The sequence below is a fragment of the Littorina saxatilis genome, linkage group LG12 (genome assembly GCF_037325665.1).
Source record: "Littorina saxatilis isolate snail1 linkage group LG12, US_GU_Lsax_2.0, whole genome shotgun sequence".
Lineage (NCBI taxonomy): Eukaryota > Metazoa > Mollusca > Gastropoda > Littorinimorpha > Littorinidae > Littorina > Littorina saxatilis.
In genome coordinates this window covers 27,919,811-27,939,266 of record NC_090256.1, presented here as the reverse complement: position 1 = coordinate 27,939,266, position 19,456 = coordinate 27,919,811, and the positions used below count along the sequence as shown (strand labels likewise).

Here is a 19,456-nt window from a genome sequence, read left to right as displayed (position 1 = left end):
ATAGTTGTCTTGAGCATAGTAGCTGTCCTGAGCATAGTAGCTGTTCTGAACATATTTTCCAGGACAGGGCTATGTTTTAATATTAATCAACAAAATATTGTAGTCATGTGAATATTTAAAATCAACATTACTACATGTATTTGTAACTATCTACACATGTTAGGTTTGGCTGAAGTATTTCTAATATAGGATTAAAAAAGATATTCAAGAAAAGTATATGTGTGAACAACACCACAGCAGTTTGAGAAATTGCTTTGGGTCGGGGTTTGTGGTGTTTCCGGATGTGGCATACTTACCTGGCACGGGAGACACCTTGATCAACAAGGGGGTACTCCTGGGGCGAGGCCTGTCCATTGCACTACACGGGCGGGCTGACCCCTACGATCATCACAAATGTTGATGACTCGAGTGTGTAATTTCTTGGTGAGGGGGACTGCGTTCGCGCTATCCCCTGCAAGTGAAACAATGAAAATGAAAAGTTCACCCTCCCCACTCACAATTTATATGCTCATTAAACCAAGTCAAATACATTTTTTTTAATTGAAAAAGGATCTTAGATTTAAGGAAAAATCAGTATTTCCATCTGTAAAAAATCAATAAAAATAAAAAGGGTACAATCTGTCCACTTGTTTGGGTTTATTGTTACATTCTGATATGATTGAGACCGTTTTGATAAGCCGGAGGTCTCAGACGGTCTAAGAAGTCAAGGAGTAGGCAGTACATGTTCAGGCGTGGGAAATGCATAAAGAGGAACAAATTAAGGTCAAGGGAAAGCGTTGAAGAATGGATGGAGAAACACGCATAAAAGAAACAAGGAGCGAAGAGAACCCTGTCTATCAAGGGAAGTCATCCATCTTGATTTTTAATGTTTTCTCGAAAGAGTTGTCTTAACTGAAAGGGTATTTCCATTGTGGCTCCTTGTGATCAAATAGCAATGCTCATTTTAACTCGCTGAAATAGGGCACCAGCAATTAAACAAAATGTAGCGTTTTATAGGTGTGGTGAACGTATGATTACTGATTCTAAAAGACAATAATTAACTAATGTAAGACAATATTTATTAAGCCGCAATCATTAGAGATACAGAAGTACTCAGATCTGATTGGTTGCTAACAATAGACATTATAGTTGTCTTGAGCATAGTAGCTGTCCTGAGCATAGTAGCTGTTCTGAACATATTTTCCAGGACAGGGCTATGTTTTAATATTAATCAACAAAATATTGTAGTCATGTGAATATTTAAAATCAACATTACTACATGTATTTGTAACTATCTACACATGTTAGGTTTGGCTGAAGTATTTCTAATATAGGATTAAAAAAAGAAAATCAAGAAAAGTATATGTGTGAACAACACCACAGCAGTTTGAGAAATTGCTTTGGGTCGGGGTTTGTGGTGTTTCCGAATGTGACATACTTACCTGGCACGGGAGACACCTTGATCAACAAGGGGGTACTCCTGGGGCGAGGCCTGTCCATTGCACTACACGTGCGGGCTGACCCCTACGATCATCACAAATGTTGATGACTCGAGTGTGTAATTTCTTGGTGAGGGGGACTGCGTTCGCGCTATCCCCTGCAAGTGAAACAATGAAAATGAAAAGTCCACCCGCCCCACTCACAATTTATATGCTCATTAAACCAAGTCAAATAAAAAAAAATTAAATTGAAAAAGGATCTTTGATTTAAGGAAAAATCAGTATTTCCATCTGTAAAAAAATCAATAAAAATAGAAAGGGTACAATCTGTCCACTTGTTTGGGTTTATTGTTACATTCTGATATGATTGAGACCGTTTTGATAAGCAGGAGGTCTCAGACGGTCAAAGAAGTCAAGGAGTAGGCAGTACATGTTCAGGCGTGGGAAATGCATAAAGAGGAACAAAGGTCAAGGGAAAGCGTTGAAGAATGGATGGAGAAACACGCATAAAAGAAACAAGGAGCGAAGAGAACCCTGTCTATCAAGGGAAGTCATCCATCTTGATTTTTAATGTTTTCTCGAAAGAGTTGTCTTAACTGAAAGGGTATTTCCATTGTGGCTCCTTGTGATCAAATAGCAATGCTCATTTTAACTCGCTGAAATAGGGCACCAGCAATTAAACAAAATGTAGCGTTTTATAGGTGTGGTGAACGTATGATTACTGATTCTAAAAGACAATAATTAACTAATGTAAGACAATATTTATTAAGCCGCAATCTTTAGAGATACAGAAGTACTCAGATCTGATTGGTTGCTAACAATAGACATTATAGTTGTCTTGAGCATAGTAGCTGTCCTGAGCATAGTAGCTGTTTTGAACATATTTTCCAGGACAGGGCTATGTTTTAATATTAATCAACAAAATATTGTAGTCATGTGAATATTTAAAATCAACATTACTACATGTATTTGTAACTATCTACACATGTTAGGTTTGGCTGAAGTATTTCTAATATAGGATTAAAAAATATATTCAAGAAAAGTATATGTGTGAACAACACCACAGCAGTTTGAGAAATTGCTTTGGGTCGGGGTTTGTGGTGTTTCCGGATGTGGCATACTTACCTGGCACGGGAGACACCTTGATCAACAAGGGGGTACTCCTGGGGCGAGGCCTGTCCATTGCACTACACGGGCGGGCTGACCCCTACGATCATCACAAATGTTGATGACTCGAGTGTGTAATTTCTTGGTGAGGGGGACTGCGTTCGCGCTATCCCCTGCAAGTGAAACAATGAAAATGAAAAGTCCACCCTCCCCACTCACAATTTATATGCTCATTAAACCAAGTCAAATACATTTTTTTTAATTGAAAAAGGATCTTTGATTTAAGGAAAAATCAGTATTTCCATCTGTAAAAAAATCAATAAAAATAAAAAGGGTACAATCTGTCCACTTGTTTGGGTTTATTGTTACATTCTGATATGATTGAGACCGTTTTGATAAGCCGGAGGTCTCAGACGGTCTAAGAAGTCAAGGAGTAGGCAGTACATGTTCAGGCGTGGGAAATGCATAAAGAGGAACAAAGGTCAAGGGAAAGCGTTGAAGAATGGATGGAGAAACACGCATAAAAGAAACAAGGAGCGAAGAGAACCCTGTCTATCAAGGGAAGTCATCCATCTTGATTTTTAATGTTTTCTCGAAAGAGTTGTCTTAACTGAAAGGGTATTTCCATTGTGGCTCCTTGTGATCAAATAGCAATGCTCATTTTAACTCGCTGAAATAGGGCACCAGCAATTAAACAAAATGTAGCGTTTTATAGGTGTGGTGAACGTATGATTACTGATTCTAAAAGACAATAATTAACTAATGTAAGACAATATTTATTAAGCCGCAATCATTAGAGATACAGAAGTACTCAGATCTGATTGGTTGCTAACAATAGACATTATAGTTGTCTTGAGCATAGTAGCTGTCCTGAGCATAGTAGCTGTTCTGAACATATTTTCCAGGACAGGGCTATGTTTTAATATTAATCAACAAAATATTGTAGTCATGTGAATATTTAAAATCAACATTACTACATGTATTTGTAACTATCTACACATGTTAGGTTTGGCTGAAGTATTTCTAATATAGGATTAAAAAAGATATTCAAGAAAAGTATATGTGTGAACAACACCACAGCAGTTTGAGAAATTGCTTTGGGTCGGGGTTTGTGGTGTTTCCGGATGTGGCATACTTACCTGGCACGGGAGACACCTTGATCAACAAGGGGGTACTCCTGGGGCGAGGCCTGTCCATTGCACTACACGGGCGGGCTGACCCCTGCGATCATCACAAATGTTGATGACTCGAGTGTGTAATTTCTTGGTGAGGGGGACTGCGTTCGCGCTATCCCCTGCAAGTGAAACAATGAAAATGAAAAGTCCACCCTCCCCACTCACAATTTATATGCTCATTAAACCAAGTCAAATACATTTTTTTTAATTGAAAAAGGATCTTTGATTTAAGGAAAAATCAGTATTTCCATCTGTAAAAAAATCAATAAAAATAAAAAGGGTACAATCTGTCCATTTGTTTGGGTTTATTGTTACATTCTGATATGATTGAGACCGTTTTGATAAGCCGGAGGTCTCAGACGGTCAAAGAAGTCAAGGAGTAGGCAGTACATGTTCAGGCGTGGGAAATGCATAAAGAGGAACAAAGGTCAAGGGAAAGCGTTGAAGAATGGATGGAGAAACACGCATAAAAGAAACAAGGAGCGAAGAGAACCCTGTCTATCAAGGGAAGTCATCCATCTTGATTTTTAATGTTTTCTCGAAAGAGTTGTCTTAACTGAAAGGGTATTTCCATTGTGGCTCCTTGTGATCAAATAGCAATGCTCATTTTAACTCGCTGAAATAGGGCACCAGCAATTAAACAAAATGTAGCGTTTTATAGGTGTGGTGAACGTATGATTACTGATTCTAAAAGACAATAATTAACTAATGTAAGACAATATTTATTAAGCCGCAATCTTTAGAGATACAGAAGTACTCAGATCTGATTGGTTGCTAACAATAGACATTATAGTTGTCTTGAGCATAGTAGCTGTCCTGAGCATAGTAGCTGTTTTGAACATATTTTCCAGGACAGGGCTATGTTTTAATATTAATCAACAAAATATTGTAGTCATGTGAATATTTAAAATCAACATTACTACATGTATTTGTAACTATCTACACATGTTAGGTTTGGCTGAAGTATTTCTAATATAGGATTAAAAAAGATATTCAAGAAAAGTATATGTGTGAACAACACCACAGCAGTTTGAGAAATTGCTTTGGGTCGGGGTTTGTGGTGTTTCCGGATGTGGCATACTTACCTGGCACGGGAGACACCTTGATCAACAAGGGGGTACTCCTGGGGCGAGGCCTGTCCATTGCACTACACGGGCGGGCTGACCCCTACGATCATCACAAATGTTGATGACTCGAGTGTGTAATTTCTTGGTGAGGGGGACTGCGTTCGCGCTATCCCCTGCAAGTGAAACAATGAAAATGAAAAGTCCACCCTCCCCACTCACAATTTATATGCTCATTAAACCAAGTCAAATAAAAAAAATTAAATTGAAAAAGGATCTTTGATTTAAGGAAAAATCAGTATTTCCATCTGTAAAAAAATCAATAAAAATAAAAAGGGTACAATCTGTCCACTTGTTTGGGTTTATTGTTACATTCTGATATGATTGAGACCGTTTTGATAAGCCGGAGGTCTCAGACGGTCTAAGAAGTCAAGGAGTAGGCAGTACATGTTCAGGCGTGGGAAATGCATAAAGAGGAACAAAGGTCAAGGGAAAGCGTTGAAGAATGGATGGAGAAACACGCATAAAAGAAACAAGGAGCGAAGAGAACCCTGTCTATCAAGGGAAGTCATCCATCTTGATTTTTAATGTTTTCTCGAAAGAGTTGTCTTAACTGAAAGGGTATTTCCATTGTGGCTCCTTGTGATCAAATAGCAATGCTCATTTTAACTCGCTGAAATAGGGCACCAGCAATTAAACAAAATGTAGCGTTTTATAGGTGTGGTGAACGTATGATTACTGATTCTAAAAGACAATAATTAACTAATGTAAGACAATATTTATTAAGCCGCAATCATTAGAGATACAGAAGTACTCAGATCTGATTGGTTGCTAACAATAGACATTATAGTTGTCTTGAGCATAGTAGCTGTCCTGAGCATAGTAGCTGTTCTGAACATATTTTCCAGGACAGGGCTATGTTTTAATATTAATCAACAAAATATTGTAGTCATGTGAATATTTAAAATCAACATTACTACATGTATTTGTAACTATCTACACATGTTAGGTTTGGCTGAAGTATTTCTAATATAGGATTAAAAAAGATAATCAAGAAAAGTATATGTGTGAACAACACCACAGCAGTTTGAGAGGAGATTGTCGTGTTCTGTCACGTGCATGTCATGTCACACTCAGCACGAGTAATTCACTGCAGTTGCTGGCCCGTAGAGTGCGTTCTTTCACAAGCAAACATGCTGATTACATAGCGACTGCTTTAACGCACCTCGAGCTTACATAGCCAAGTCAGTGCTCAAATAGCGATTTTCTCCCGAATTCCTGAGGGTAAAGGGGGACAATCACATTTTCGTTGTGTCTTAAACACACGACACAGCTCCCTCTGCTCTTGGCGTGGGTCCAGAAAGGGGGCTAGCTGCCCTTGGTGGCGTTCTCACTCGCCCTGCAGGAGTCCTCGTGATTCTCGGGAGAGAAGTGAAAGTCGCTAGAGGGGTGAGCTTCAGCTCACTCTTTGTCTTGGGACGCTTTTGTTACCCTGCTTTTATATATCCTGCCTTTTTAACCCTGAGCTGTTTGGCTTGTTTTTTCTTGGTGACCGTACCGTACCTTGTAAGTGATGAGCCAAGTTGCTAAACACAAACTGCCAAACACCACCTTTGCTGATAGGCGGGAAACATTCATCTGGGTAGATAACTACCTTCCAACGGATACCACTGCTCTGAGGGAGCAAGATTGGTCCCTTAATATGGACCAAACAGCAAGCGGTTCTGACCGCGCCCCAGATATTCCCATGGAATCACTGAATGAGACTGACCGGGCCAGCCGGACTGGTCAGTCCCCAAAATCCAAACAGCTTAATAAAGCAATCACCAATGAGAAAACCAGAATATCTTCTCCTTTCAAGAGAAAGAGATTGCGGGAGGACGACCCTGAGGGGGGGCAGAGCTCTCCGGAATCTCTTCTCTCCCGGGATAGCCCCCCACGCTCTCAGATTACTGATCATTTTGAGGAAGACTTCACCGAAGTCAATCGTAAGAAGCCCAAAAAGAAAAAGAAGCAAAAGGTCCTCTGCGAGGGTCCCCCTCTTCAGGGAAACACAGGTATTTCCCATGCAACATCTGCCCGGGGGGTCGACACCTCCCAACCCCTTACTGAATCACAAGAAAACCAGACAACTCAACAGCCACTACCACCTGCCAATACACACACACACACAAAACAAAGACCCCGAAGAAAACTTCTTTATCAACCCAAGCAACCTCCTCCCTCCTTCTTAGAGTTCCCCGTGGTGGTGCAGGACCTGAAGGAGGGCCCGGCAACATTGCAGGGACTCGGCCTCAGGAGGAAAAAAACGTTTGACCTTGCCATCGGCGAGGTCAAAGAAATACGCATGCTGGCAGCTGGGAGCGTCCTGGTAGGGTGCTCCTCAGCATCACAACAAAACAAGCTATTGAGGCTGGACTCGATCGGCGGCATCAAAGTGAAATGCCACCGTCCGGAGGTAACAACCGAAGGTGTCATTAAACGCATACCCACAATACATTCAGGAACAGACCTGTCTGAGATGGCAGTGGGCGTGCGCGTCCGGATGGAGGATGGGAGTCTTGTAGAAAAGGGCCCCTCCTCGGTTCGATCTTTTCGCCGTCTTCTCCTTAGGGATGGGAAACCGTCTCAGGCGGTCCGTGTCACCTTTACAACGGCAATTCTTCCAGACAGCGTCGTTCTGGAGAGTGAGGTGTACGGCGTCGAACCCTACACTCCTCCAGTGCGGCGCTGTACGAAGTGCCAGAGACTATCGCACCTAAAACAACAATGCAAATCAAAAGTGCAGATCTGCCCCCGATGTGGCTCCAAGGGCCACGACGGAGCGACGTGCACCAAGGCCAAACATTGCGTAAACTGCAAGGGCGAGCATTCCGCCGCTTATCTTGGATGCCCGGAAATGAGACTGAGGCTGCAGGCCAATAAGATCAGGTCGGCAGCATACATACCATATTCTGAGGCCCTGGATCGGGCGCGGCGCGAGCTCGCCAAACAACAAAATAAAACAGCGACTGCCCCAGCGGAAATGAGGGACTCCTTCTGGCGTCCCCCTCCGCAACCGATCCGGCGGACCTCAACCCCCCGGTCCGGGTACTCTTTGGCTGTCCAGAGACCCCCCCTGGGTGGGCAAGTAAATAAAATACAAGAAATCAAAAACAAAATGACCGAGCATGACAATACACTCCTTCCAGTTCATGCGGACAGCTCTGCTGCAACCGCGAAGCACCAAACAACTTCGCAAAATCCAAATCCTGGCCCCCAGGCGCCCTGTAAGTCTCAGACGGCTCGGCCGGCAGAGGCGCCGCTTCATGGGACCCCCGGGTTAAAGGCCTCCCTCCTACGCAAAGCCCAGAACAGGAAGGAGGACTCGAAAGAAGAGCAGCTCTTCGAGAGGTTGATGGGGAGAATGGAGGAGGGATTGGCCCAGAGATTCAGAGAATACAAACTTAAAACTGAACAGGAAATAAAGCAGCAGATGAGGGAGGAGCAGGAGAAGGCAGAGCATGAGCTAGCCGACGCTGCACTAGATAAGCTAAAAACAGGAGAGCAATATGCAAATTTAAATGAACAACAAAGAGGCCTTCAAGGTTTCATCGAGCAGTGCCTCGGCTTCATGGTTAAGGCCAGACAGATGCAGAGTCCTCTCGACCTGATCGACTCCCTCTCAGCTACATACACACAACTCTCCAACACCAAGGTTGAACGCTTCATTCCGGGCGGCGCCACTCTGGCGCTGGGCGCCCTTGCTGGTGCCAAGCAGTTGTCCGTGACGGATATGAAAGCTGTTAAAACCACTTTTTAACCTATTTTAAATCTGCCCTTTAACTTACCTTCTTTGTGCGTGTTAAAATGGCTGAACAAGGTGAAAGCGGTCACGGATTTATCATATTACAGTGGAACTGTCGCTCTATCAACTCTAACTTCTCTCAGCTATATAATTATATATCAAATCACTCTGCTGACATCTTAGTTATCCAGTCAGTCAAGAGAAAACGCTCCCTACTGCCTTCTATAGATGGTTTTGACTTCCCTCCCATAGTAGAGCAAAAGGGCTCAGGGCAACTCATTCAAACAGCTATTTATCTAAAGTCTTCCTTAAATTACAAACCCTTTGCACCTCTCATCCCTAGTTCAGAAAATCTCAGTACATGTGCTGTTGAAATCGAAATAAAAGGATCCAAAAACCTCAACATAGTTAACATATATTACCCCCACGGGTGTAATAAAAAAGGAACTACCGACTGGCTAAAATCCCTGGATCATAGCAGGGCACACTGGTGCGTGATGGGTGATTTTAATAATCACCACCCTCTGTGGGACTCTGCTAACCCTAGATACAAACATGCCAATAGCAACCTTGCTGACGTCATTTTGGAAACTGACTTTTGTATACTAAACGATGGCTCGGCAACCAGACTTCCAGACAGAGCTGACCATTCCCCATCAGCAATCGATCTCTCCCTTTGCTCAAATGCCATAGTCACTGACATCGACTGGAACGTTTTCCCGGACGCCCTCGGCTCCGATCACTTACCCATTGTTCTTACCTTCCGCCACTTCGCCCCTAATCGCAATAACTCGGAGGTCAGAAAAAAGTACAATTACAAACAGGCAAATTGGGACAGCTTCCGTGCGGAGCTCGAGGGTGTCAGGGAGGAAACTCTCCTTACGGATGACATCGAAGCCTCTTACAATAATATACGTCAATGTATACTCACTGCTGCCAATAATCACATTCCGCTTAAATCAGTAAATCCTAACTGTAAGGCCAAAAGGAATGAGTGGTGGAATGCAGACTGTGATGAAGCCTTGGCAAACAAGCGATATCACATTAGGACATATCTCAGGCACTGCTCAGACGCTAACTTCACGAATATGAAGTCAGCTGAAATACAATTTAACCAGATCACCGCTGAGGCTAAACTTCAAAACTGGGAAAACTTTGTCCACAAAGAAACTAAAGATTACAAAGACTGTGGCAAAATCTGGAAGAAAATCCGCAGATTTAAATGTAGATACAGAACTAAAGAAAAGCCACTACTATCGGGTGATAAAATGACCACAACTGACTCTGAAAAGGCAAACCTATTAGCAGATACCTTTGCCAAAAATAGTCAATCAAAATCCCTAGATACTGAACGACTCAATTATAGGTTAGATCAGGAGAAGGGTTTCACATACCCCCCAGATGACAACCAGTTGCCTATAAACTGCATGTTTAAGGCAAAAGAAGTCCAAAACGCCATCTCTTCTGTGAAAGACCCAAAAAAATCCACAGGTTTAGACCCAATATCATATCACATGATAAAACATCTACCACCTAACTTTGTTAAGTTGCTCACTCAGTTTTTCAATCTATGCTGGTTAAAGGATACTATCCCCGCAGCGTGGTCAGACTCACAAGTAGTAGCAGTATTGAAGAGCGGAAAACCGGGCAATCTACCTGGCAGTTACCGCCCCATATCACTAACCCCCCACCTCAGCAAGATCTTTGAGCGTGTGGTGAACCAGAGGCTGGAGTTCCACCTCAATAAACACAATATCATTCCTACATGCCAGGCAGGTTTTAGGCAAGGTCGTTCGTGTGCGGACCACATTGTGCACGTCACTGAAAAAATCAAAAAGACCTTGGCACATAGTAATAATTCTCTTCTTGGAACCTTCTTTGATATTAAATCTGCGTACGACAGCGTCTGGCATGCTCGTCTACTCCTAAAACTCGGCAGAATCGGTGTCTCTGGCCACATGTACCAATTCATCAAAAACTTCATCAGCAATCGCAAGATGTCTGTCCGAGTGGGCTCTTCGGTGTCCGAAACCCATGCGCTGGTCATGGGGGTTCCCCAGGGCAGTATCATCGCGCCAAACTTATTCAGCATCATGCTCTATGACATTACTTCTGTTAAGGTTGACGGTGCCAGTGTACTTCTGTATGCGGACGACCTCGCCTTAATAGACACTAATAGACCACGCCATAACAGAGTTACCAACACTGTTGACTTATCTTCTTACCAAATTAAAATCGACAACCTCTGTCAATATATGTACACCAACGGCTTCCAACTAGCCTCAAATAAAACAGTCTTTCTTGTTGTCTCCCGTAGACAACTGTACAGGAACTGCAGTATAAAGATAGGTTGTGATATTATCAAACCGAGCTCAGAAGTTAAGTTCCTCGGCGTTATCATCGATACCCGACTTAACTGGACCAGTCATATCGAACATCTGATCAATAAGGCCAACAAGGATCTTTATATCATACGCTACCTGGCGTCCCAATCCTGGGCCAGAGGACGTAAGTGTGTCACAGAGGTAGTGCGGGCATTAATTCGCTCCCGCCTCCTTTACGGGTGCGAAGCTTATTTCGCGACGCGCCCGGCGCTCATGAAAAAACTGGCTATTATAGAGTGCAGGGCGCTCAAAATAGCTCTGGGACTCTCCCAACAAGCGAGTAAGAGTCGAGTCTACAGCGAGTGTGGGTGGCTGCCCCTTGTGGATGAGATAAAACTCCGTTCGGCTCAGTATGCTGTCAGAGCCCACGCGGTAGAGAACTCTGCCTGCGAGGTCCTGACTGACTTTTTTCCTCAGCACCAAAATTATGAGGCCAACACCAAACATAGCACTCAACTCTTGGCCAAAACGCTACCCTTATCCGACACAGTAAACCGCATTCTAGCCAATAGCGGGGTGAAGGTCAGTGAGCTGGCCAGGGTCCCCCCGCCCTCCTACCCGCCTTGGCTTGAGGAAACCCCTACTATCATATACGACAGTGAAGATAATACTACCAAAAAAGATAACCCCGTCTACCTAGCTACTGTTACAAAAGAAACCCTAAACTACAAATTCTCGGAGCATTTAAAAGTCTTTACTGACGGATCCAAATTTGCAGACGGCAGCGTTGGCTGCGCCTTTGTGATCCCAGATCTCAAAATCTCAAGGAAATATACTCTTAATAAAGACATCTCCATATTCTCAGCCGAGCTATTTGCCTTGCTCATGGCATGCACTTTTATAAATGACCTCCCAGTCACACCGCGTGCGGTAGTTTTCTGCTCTGACTCGCGCTCTTCATTACAAGCTCTGCATCGAAACACATCAAATCGGGCAGAGCTACAAAGAGAAATCCTCTTTATATGTCACCAGTTAATCTCATCCGGCACATCCGTATCATTTCTCTGGGTCCCCTCTCACGTAGGGGTCCGGGGAAATGAACTGGCGGATGTCGCTGCCAAAGAAGCGGCAGAATCTAGCCCAGCTAACACTAACATCGGCTACTCAGTAACCGAGTTCTACAGTAAAATCCGTAAACTCATTCGAAGTCAGTACGTAACATCTCTGTCCTATCAACCCATTGATATGAACGATCTACACCCCGATCTCCCAACAAACCTCCTCACTATCTTCAGACGCCTCCGTGCCGGCGGCTGCCGCTTCCATATCTTTAACAAGTCCTGCCATTGTGGAGAACCCTATTCATTTCAACACATTTTCGCTCCATGCGCTACAAATAGAATTACCTTTAAAACCTTATATGACCATATGCAGCTCCATGGTCTGAGTCCCCAGGATTATCTGCGCAGTAGCAGTTCTCTAGGCTGGTCACACAGCTTGCTGCTGTGCCGACTGGTCAGGGACTCGGACATGGGGCTGTGGGTATAACTAAGCCCAGATTATCACATCAGCGTGTTTCAGTTTGAGGTCGAGTGGCTCCCGCCATCCCTCCTGATTCCAGCGACTACCTTCTAGACAACATATCCTCACCCAAGGCCCATTAGTCGCCAAACTGTACATATTGTTTTTATTACCACGGCCTTCGTGGTTTACATCTTAATCCTTTTATTTGTAAAAAGTTTTGAGATTTATTGTTCGTGTTCCTCTTACTTGCTCATCTATTTGGTTTTATTGGTGATCCTGAAAGGTTCCACTTTTTAACTCGATTTGAAATAAAATAAAAATAATATTACAAGCTCGTTATTCAAGATATAGAATACAGACTTATAATTCTTACCAAGAAACATCTTAACTACTTTTCATTTTAACAAATTCCACAGAGCATTATCAACTCAACCCCACCCCCTGCCCTCCTCTCCTTATTTTTTGTTTCTTTCTTTCCTCTTTTTGAAAGCGGACAAACACTCAAGTCCTTAATGGCTCAAAACCGTAGGACTTTTAATATTAATTTTAACGGATGTGGCATACTTACCTGGCACGGGAGACACCTTGATCAACAAGGGGGTACTCCTGGGGCGAGGCCTGTCCATTGCACTACACGGGCGGGCTGACCCCTACGATCATCACAAATGTTGATGACTCGAGTGTGTAATTTCTTGGTGAGGGGGACTGCGTTCGCGCTATCCCCTGCAAGTGAAACAATGAAAATGAAAAGTCCACCCTCCCCACTCACAATTTATATGCTCATTAAACCAAGTCAAATAAAAAAAAATTAAATTGAAAAAGGATCTTTGATTTAAGGAAAAATCAGTATTTCCATCTGTAAAAAAATCAATAAAAATAAAAAGGGAACAATCTGTCCACTTGTTTGGGTTTATTGTTACATTCTGATATGATTGAGACCGTTTTGATAAGCCGGAGGTCTCAGACGGTCTAAGAAGTCAAGGAGTAGGCAGTACATGTTCAGGCGTGGGAAATGCATAAAGAGGAACAAAGGTCAAGGGAAAGCGTTGAAGAATGGATGGAGAAACACGCATAAAAGAAACAAGGAGCGAAGAGAACCCTGTCTATCAAGGGAAGTCATCCATCTTGATTTTTAATGTTTTCTCGAAAGAGTTGTCTTAACTGAAAGGGTATTTCCATTGTGGCTCCTTGTGATCAAATAGCAATGCTCATTTTAACTCGCTGAAATAGGGCACCAGCAATTAAACAAAATGTAGCGTTTTATAGGTGTGGTGAACGTATGATTACTGATTCTAAAAGACAATAATTAACTAATGTAAGACAATATTTATTAAGCCGCAATCATTAGAGATACAGAAGTACTCAGATCTGATTGGTTGCTAACAATAGACATTATAGTTGTCTTGAGCATAGTAGCTGTCCTGAGCATAGTAGCTGTTCTGAACATATTTTCCAGGACAGGGCTATGTTTTAATATTAATCAACAAAATATTGTAGTCATGTGAATATTTAAAATCAACATTACTACATGTATTTGTAACTATCTACACATGTTAGGTTTGGCTGAAGTATTTCTAATATAGGATTAAAAAAGATAATCAAGAAAAGTATATGTGTGAACAACACCACAGCAGTTTGAGAAATTGCTTTGGGTCGGGGTTTGTGGTGTTTCCGGATGTGGCATACTTACCTGGCACGGGAGACACCTTGATCAACAAGGGGGTACTCCTGGGGCGAGGCCTGTCCATTGCACTACACGGGCGGGCTGACCCCTACGATCATCACAAATGTTGATGACTCGAGTGTGTAATTTCTTGGTGAGGGGGACTGCGTTCGCGCTATCCCCTGCAAGTGAAACAATGAAAATGAAAAGTCCACGAGAGATGAAAGTTTTACGCCCTCACGGCAAAGCCATTAGGGGCATGTTACACTGAAAAGTCCACCCTCCCCACTCACAATTTATATGCTCATTAAACCAAGTCAAATAAAAAAAAAATTAAATTGAAAAAGGATCTTTGATTTAAGGAAAAATCAGTATTTCCATCTGTAAAAAAATCAATAAAAATAAAAAGGGTACAATCTGTCCACTTGTTTGGGTTTATTGTTACATTCTGATATGATTGAGACCGTTTTGATAAGCCGGAGGTCTCAGACGGTCAAAGAAGTCAAGGAGTAGGCAGTACATGTTCAGGCGTGGGAAATGCATAAAGAGGAACAAAGGTCAAGGGAAAGCGTTGAAGAATGGATGGAGAAACACGTATAAAAGAAACAAGGAGCGAAGAGAACCCTGTCTATCAAGGGAAGTCATCCATCTTGATTTTTAATGTTTTCTCGAAAGAGTTGTCTTAACTGAAAGGGTATTTCCATTGTGGCTCCTTGTGATCAAATAGCAATGCTCATTTTAACTCGCTGAAATAGGGCACCAGCAATTAAACAAAATGTAGCGTTTTATAGGTGTGGTGAACGTATGATTACTGATTCTAAAAGACAATAATTAACTAATGTAAGACAATATTTATTAAGCCGCAATCTTTAGAGATACAGAAGTACTCAGATCTGATTGGTTGCTAACAATAGACATTATAGTTGTCTTGAGCATAGTAGCTGTCCTGAGCATAGTAGCTGTTCTGAACATATTTTCCAGGACAGGGCTATGTTTTAATATTAATCAACAAAATATTGTAGTCATGTGAATATTTAAAATCAACATTACTACATGTATTTGTAACTATCTACACATGTTAGGTTTGGCTGAAGTATTTTTAATATAGGATTAAAAAAGATATTCAAGAAAAGTATATGTGTGAACAACACCACAGCAGTTTGAGAAATTGCTTTGGGTCGGGGTTTGTGGTGTTTCCGGATGTGGCATACAAAGAAACTAAAGATTACAAAGACTGTGGCAAAATCTGGAAGAAAATCCGCAGATTTAAATGTAGATACAGAACTAAAGAAAAGCCACTACTATCGGGTGATAAAATGACCACAACTGACTCTGAAAAGGCAAACCTATTAGCAGATACTTTTGCCAAAAATAGTCAATCAAAATCCCTAGATACTGAACGACTCAATTATAGGTTAGATCAGGAGAAGGGTTTCACATACCCCCCAGATGACAACCAGTTGCCTATAAACTGCATGTTTAAGGCAAAAGAAGTCCAAAACGCCATCTCTTCTGTGAAAGACCCAAAAAAATCCACAGGTTTAGACCCAATATCATATCACATGATAAAACATCTACCACCTAACTTTGTTAAGTTGCTCACTCAGTTTCTCAACCTATGCTGGTTAAAGGATACTATCCCCGCAGCGTGGTCAGACTCACAAGTAGTAGCAGTATTGAAGAGCGGAAAACCGGGCAATCTACCTGGCAGTTACCGCCCCATATCACTAACCCCCCACCTCAGCAAGATCTTTGAGCGTGTGGTGAACCAGAGGCTGGAGTTCCACCTCAATAAACACAATATCATTCCTACATGCCAGGCAGGTTTTAGGCAAGGTCGTTCGTGTGCGGACCACATTGTGCACGTCACTGAAAAAATCAAAAAGACCTTGGCACATAGTAATAATTCTCTTCTTGGAACCTTCTTTGATATTAAATCTGCGTACGACAGCGTCTGGCATGCTCGTCTACTCCTAAAACTCGGCAGAATCGGTGTCTCTGGCCACATGTACCAATTCATCAAAAACTTCATCAGCAATCGCAAGATGTCTGTCCGAGTGGGCTCTTCGGTGTCCGAAACCCATGCGCTGGACATGGGGGTTCCCCAGGGCAGTATCATCGCGCCAAACTTATTCAGCATCATGCTCTATGACATTACTTCTGTTAAGGTTGACGGTGCCAGTGTACTTCTGTATGCGGACGACCTCGCCTTAATAGACACTAATAGACCACGCCATAACAGAGTTACCAACACTGTTGACTTATCTTCTTACCAAACTAAAATCGACAACCTCTGTCAATATATGTACACCAACGGCTTCCAACTAGCCTCAAATAAAACAGTCTTTCTTGTTGTCTCCCGTAGACAACTGTACAGGAACTGCAGTATAAAGATAGGTTGTGATATTATCAAACCGAGCTCAGAAGTTAAGTTCCTCGGCGTTATCATCGATACCCGACTTAACTGGACCAGTCATATCGAACATCTGATCAATAAGGCCAACAAGGATCTTTATATCATACGCTACCTGGCGTCCCAATCCTGGGCCAGAGGACGTAAGTGTGTCACAGAGGTAGTGCGGGCATTAATTCGCTCCCGCCTCCTTTACGGGTGCGAAGCTTATTTCGCGACGCGCCCGGCGCTCATGAAAAAACTGGCTATTATAGAGTGCAGGGCGCTCAAAATAGCTCTGGGACTCTCCCAACAAGCGAGTAAGAGTCGAGTCTACAGCGAGTGTGGGTGGCTGCCCCTTGTGGATGAGATAAAACTCCGCTCAGCTCAGTATGCTGTCAGAGCCCACGCGGTAGAGAACTCTGCCTGCGAGGTCCTGACTGACTTTTTTCCTCAGCACCAAAATTATGAGGCCAACACCAAACATAGCACTCAACTCTTGGCCAAAACGCTACCCTTATCCGACACAGTAAACCGCATTCTAGCCGATAGCGGGGTGAAGGTCAGTGAGCTGGCCAGGGTCCCCCCGCCCTCCTACCCGCCTTGGCTTGAGGAAACCCCTACTATCATATACGACAGTGAAGATAATACTACCAAAAAAGATAACCCCGTCTACCTAGCTACTGTTACAAAAGAAACCCTAAACTACAAATTCTCGGAGCATTTAAAAGTCTTTACTGACGGATCCAAATTTGCAGACGGCAGCGTTGGCTGCGCCTTTGTGATCCCAGATCTCAAAATCTCAAGGAAATATACTCTTAATAAAGACATCTCCATATTCTCAGCCGAGCTATTTGCCTTGCTCATGGCATGCACTTTTATAAATGACCTCCCAGTCACACCGCGTGCGGTAGTTTTCTGCTCTGACTCGCGCTCTTCATTACAAGCTCTGCATCGAAACACATCAAATCGGGCAGAGCTACAAAGAGAAATCCTCTTTATATGTCACCAGTTAATCTCATCCGGCACATCCGTATCATTTCTCTGGGTCCCCTCTCACGTAGGGGTCCGGGGAAATGAACTGGCGGATGTCGCTGCCAAAGAAGCGGCAGAATCTAGCCCAGCTAACACTAACATCGGCTACTCAGTAACCGAGTTCTACAGTAAAATCCGTAAACTCATTCGAAGTCAGTACGTAACATCTCTGTCCTATCAACCCATTGATATGAACGATCTACACCCCGATCTCCCAACAAACCTCCTCACTATCTTCAGACGCCTCCGTGCCGGCGGCTGCCGCTTCCATATCTTTAACAAGTCCTGCCATTGTGGAGAACCCTATTCATTTCAACACATTTTCGCTCCATGCGCTACAAATAGAATTACCTTTAAAACCTTATATGACCATATGCAGCTCCATGGTCTGAGTCCCCAGGATTATCTGCGCAGTAGCAGTTCTCTAGGCTGGTCACACAGCTTGCTGCTGTGCCGACTGGTCAGGGACTCGGACATGGGGCTGTGGGTATAACTAAGCCCAGATTATCACATCAGCGTGTTTCAGTTTGAGGTCGAGTGGCTCCTGCCATCCCTCCTGATTCCAGCGACTACCTTCTAGACAACATATCCTCACCCAAGGCCCATTAGTCGCCAAACTGTACATATTGTTTTTATTACCACGGCCTTCGTGGCTTACATCTTAATCCTTTTATTTGTAAAAAGTTTTGAGATTTATTGTTCGTGTTCCTCTTACTTGCTCATCTATTTGGTTTTATTGGTGATCCTGAAAGGTTCCACTTTTTAACTCGATTTGAAATAAAATAAAAATAATATTACAAGCCCGTTATTCAAGATATAGAATACAGACTTATAATTCTTACCAAGAAACATCTTAACTACTTTTCATTTTAACAAATTCCACAGAGCATTATCAACTCAACCCCACCCCCTGCCCTCCTCTCCTTATTTTTTGTTTCTTTCTTTCCTCTTTTTGAAAGCGGACAAACACTCAAGTCCTTAATGGCTCAAAACCGTAGGACTTTTAATATTAATTTTAACGAATGTGACATACTTACCTGGCACGGGAGACACCTTGATCAACAAGGGGGTACTCCTGGGGCGAGGCCTGTCCATTGCACTACACGGGCGGGCTGACCCCTACGATCATCACAAATGTTGATGACTCGAGTGTGTAATTTCTTGGTGAGGGGGACTGCGTTCGCGCTATCCCCTGCAAGTGAAACAATGAAAATGAAAAGTTCACCCTCCCCACTCACAATTTATATGCTCATTAAACCAAGTCAAATACATTTTTTTTAATTGAAAAAGGATCTTAGATTTAAGGAAAAATCAGTATTTCCATCTGTAAAATAATCAATAAAAATAAAAAGGGTACAATCTGTCCACTTGTTTGGGTTTATTGTTACATTCTGATATGATTGAGACCGTTTTGATAAGCCGGAGGTCTCAGACGGTCTAAGAAGTCAAGGAGTAGGCAGTACATGTTCAGGCGTGGGAAATGCATAAAGAGGAACAAATTAAGGTCAAGGGAAAGCGTTGAAGAATGGATGGAGAAACACGCATAAAAGAAACAAGGAGCGAAGAGAACCCTGTCTATCAAGGGAAGTCATCCATCTTGATTTTTAATGTTTTCTCGAAAGAGTTGTCTTAACTGAAAGGGTATTTCCATTGTGGCTCCTTGTGATCAAATAGCAATGCTCATTTTAACTCGCTGAAATAGGGCACCAGCAATTAAACAAAATGTAGCGTTTTATAGGTGTGGTGAACGTATGATTACTGATTCTAAAAGACAATAATTAACTAATGTAAGACAATATTTATTAAGCCGCAATCATTAGAGATACAGAAGTACTCAGATCTGATTGGTTGCTAACAATAGACATTATAGTTGTCTTGAGCATAGTAGCTGTCCTGAGCATAGTAGCTGTTCTGAACATATTTTCCAGGACAGTGCTATGTTTTAATATTAATCAACAAAATATTGT

The 19,456-nt window shown here is 42.6% G+C and overlaps 8 non-coding genes across 8 annotated transcripts; all 8 read left to right on the top strand.

The window, feature by feature from the left end:
- Nucleotides 1–288: 288 nt before the first annotated feature.
- Nucleotides 289–454, top strand: LOC138983439 (U1 spliceosomal RNA). The gene has a single exon (XR_011461167.1). It is a non-coding gene; the product is annotated as a U1 spliceosomal RNA (small nuclear RNA).
- A 959-nt stretch (nt 455–1,413) lies between these two features.
- On the top strand, nt 1,414–1,579 carry LOC138983390 (U1 spliceosomal RNA). Its single transcript, XR_011461127.1, has one exon. It is a non-coding gene; the product is annotated as a U1 spliceosomal RNA (small nuclear RNA).
- A 956-nt stretch (nt 1,580–2,535) lies between these two features.
- On the top strand, nt 2,536–2,701 carry LOC138983438 (U1 spliceosomal RNA). Its single transcript, XR_011461166.1, has one exon. It is a non-coding gene; the product is annotated as a U1 spliceosomal RNA (small nuclear RNA).
- A 955-nt stretch (nt 2,702–3,656) lies between these two features.
- On the top strand, nt 3,657–3,822 carry LOC138983430 (U1 spliceosomal RNA). The gene has a single exon (XR_011461158.1). It is a non-coding gene; the product is annotated as a U1 spliceosomal RNA (small nuclear RNA).
- Nucleotides 3,823–4,777: 955 nt separating this feature from the next.
- LOC138983437 (U1 spliceosomal RNA) lies at nt 4,778–4,943 on the top strand. The gene has a single exon (XR_011461165.1). It is a non-coding gene; the product is annotated as a U1 spliceosomal RNA (small nuclear RNA).
- Nucleotides 4,944–12,959: 8,016 nt separating this feature from the next.
- On the top strand, nt 12,960–13,125 carry LOC138983436 (U1 spliceosomal RNA). The gene has a single exon (XR_011461164.1). It is a non-coding gene; the product is annotated as a U1 spliceosomal RNA (small nuclear RNA).
- Nucleotides 13,126–14,081: 956 nt separating this feature from the next.
- On the top strand, nt 14,082–14,247 carry LOC138983435 (U1 spliceosomal RNA). The gene has a single exon (XR_011461163.1). It is a non-coding gene; the product is annotated as a U1 spliceosomal RNA (small nuclear RNA).
- A 4,271-nt stretch (nt 14,248–18,518) lies between these two features.
- On the top strand, nt 18,519–18,684 carry LOC138983434 (U1 spliceosomal RNA). The gene has a single exon (XR_011461162.1). It is a non-coding gene; the product is annotated as a U1 spliceosomal RNA (small nuclear RNA).
- Nucleotides 18,685–19,456: the final 772 nt, after the last annotated feature.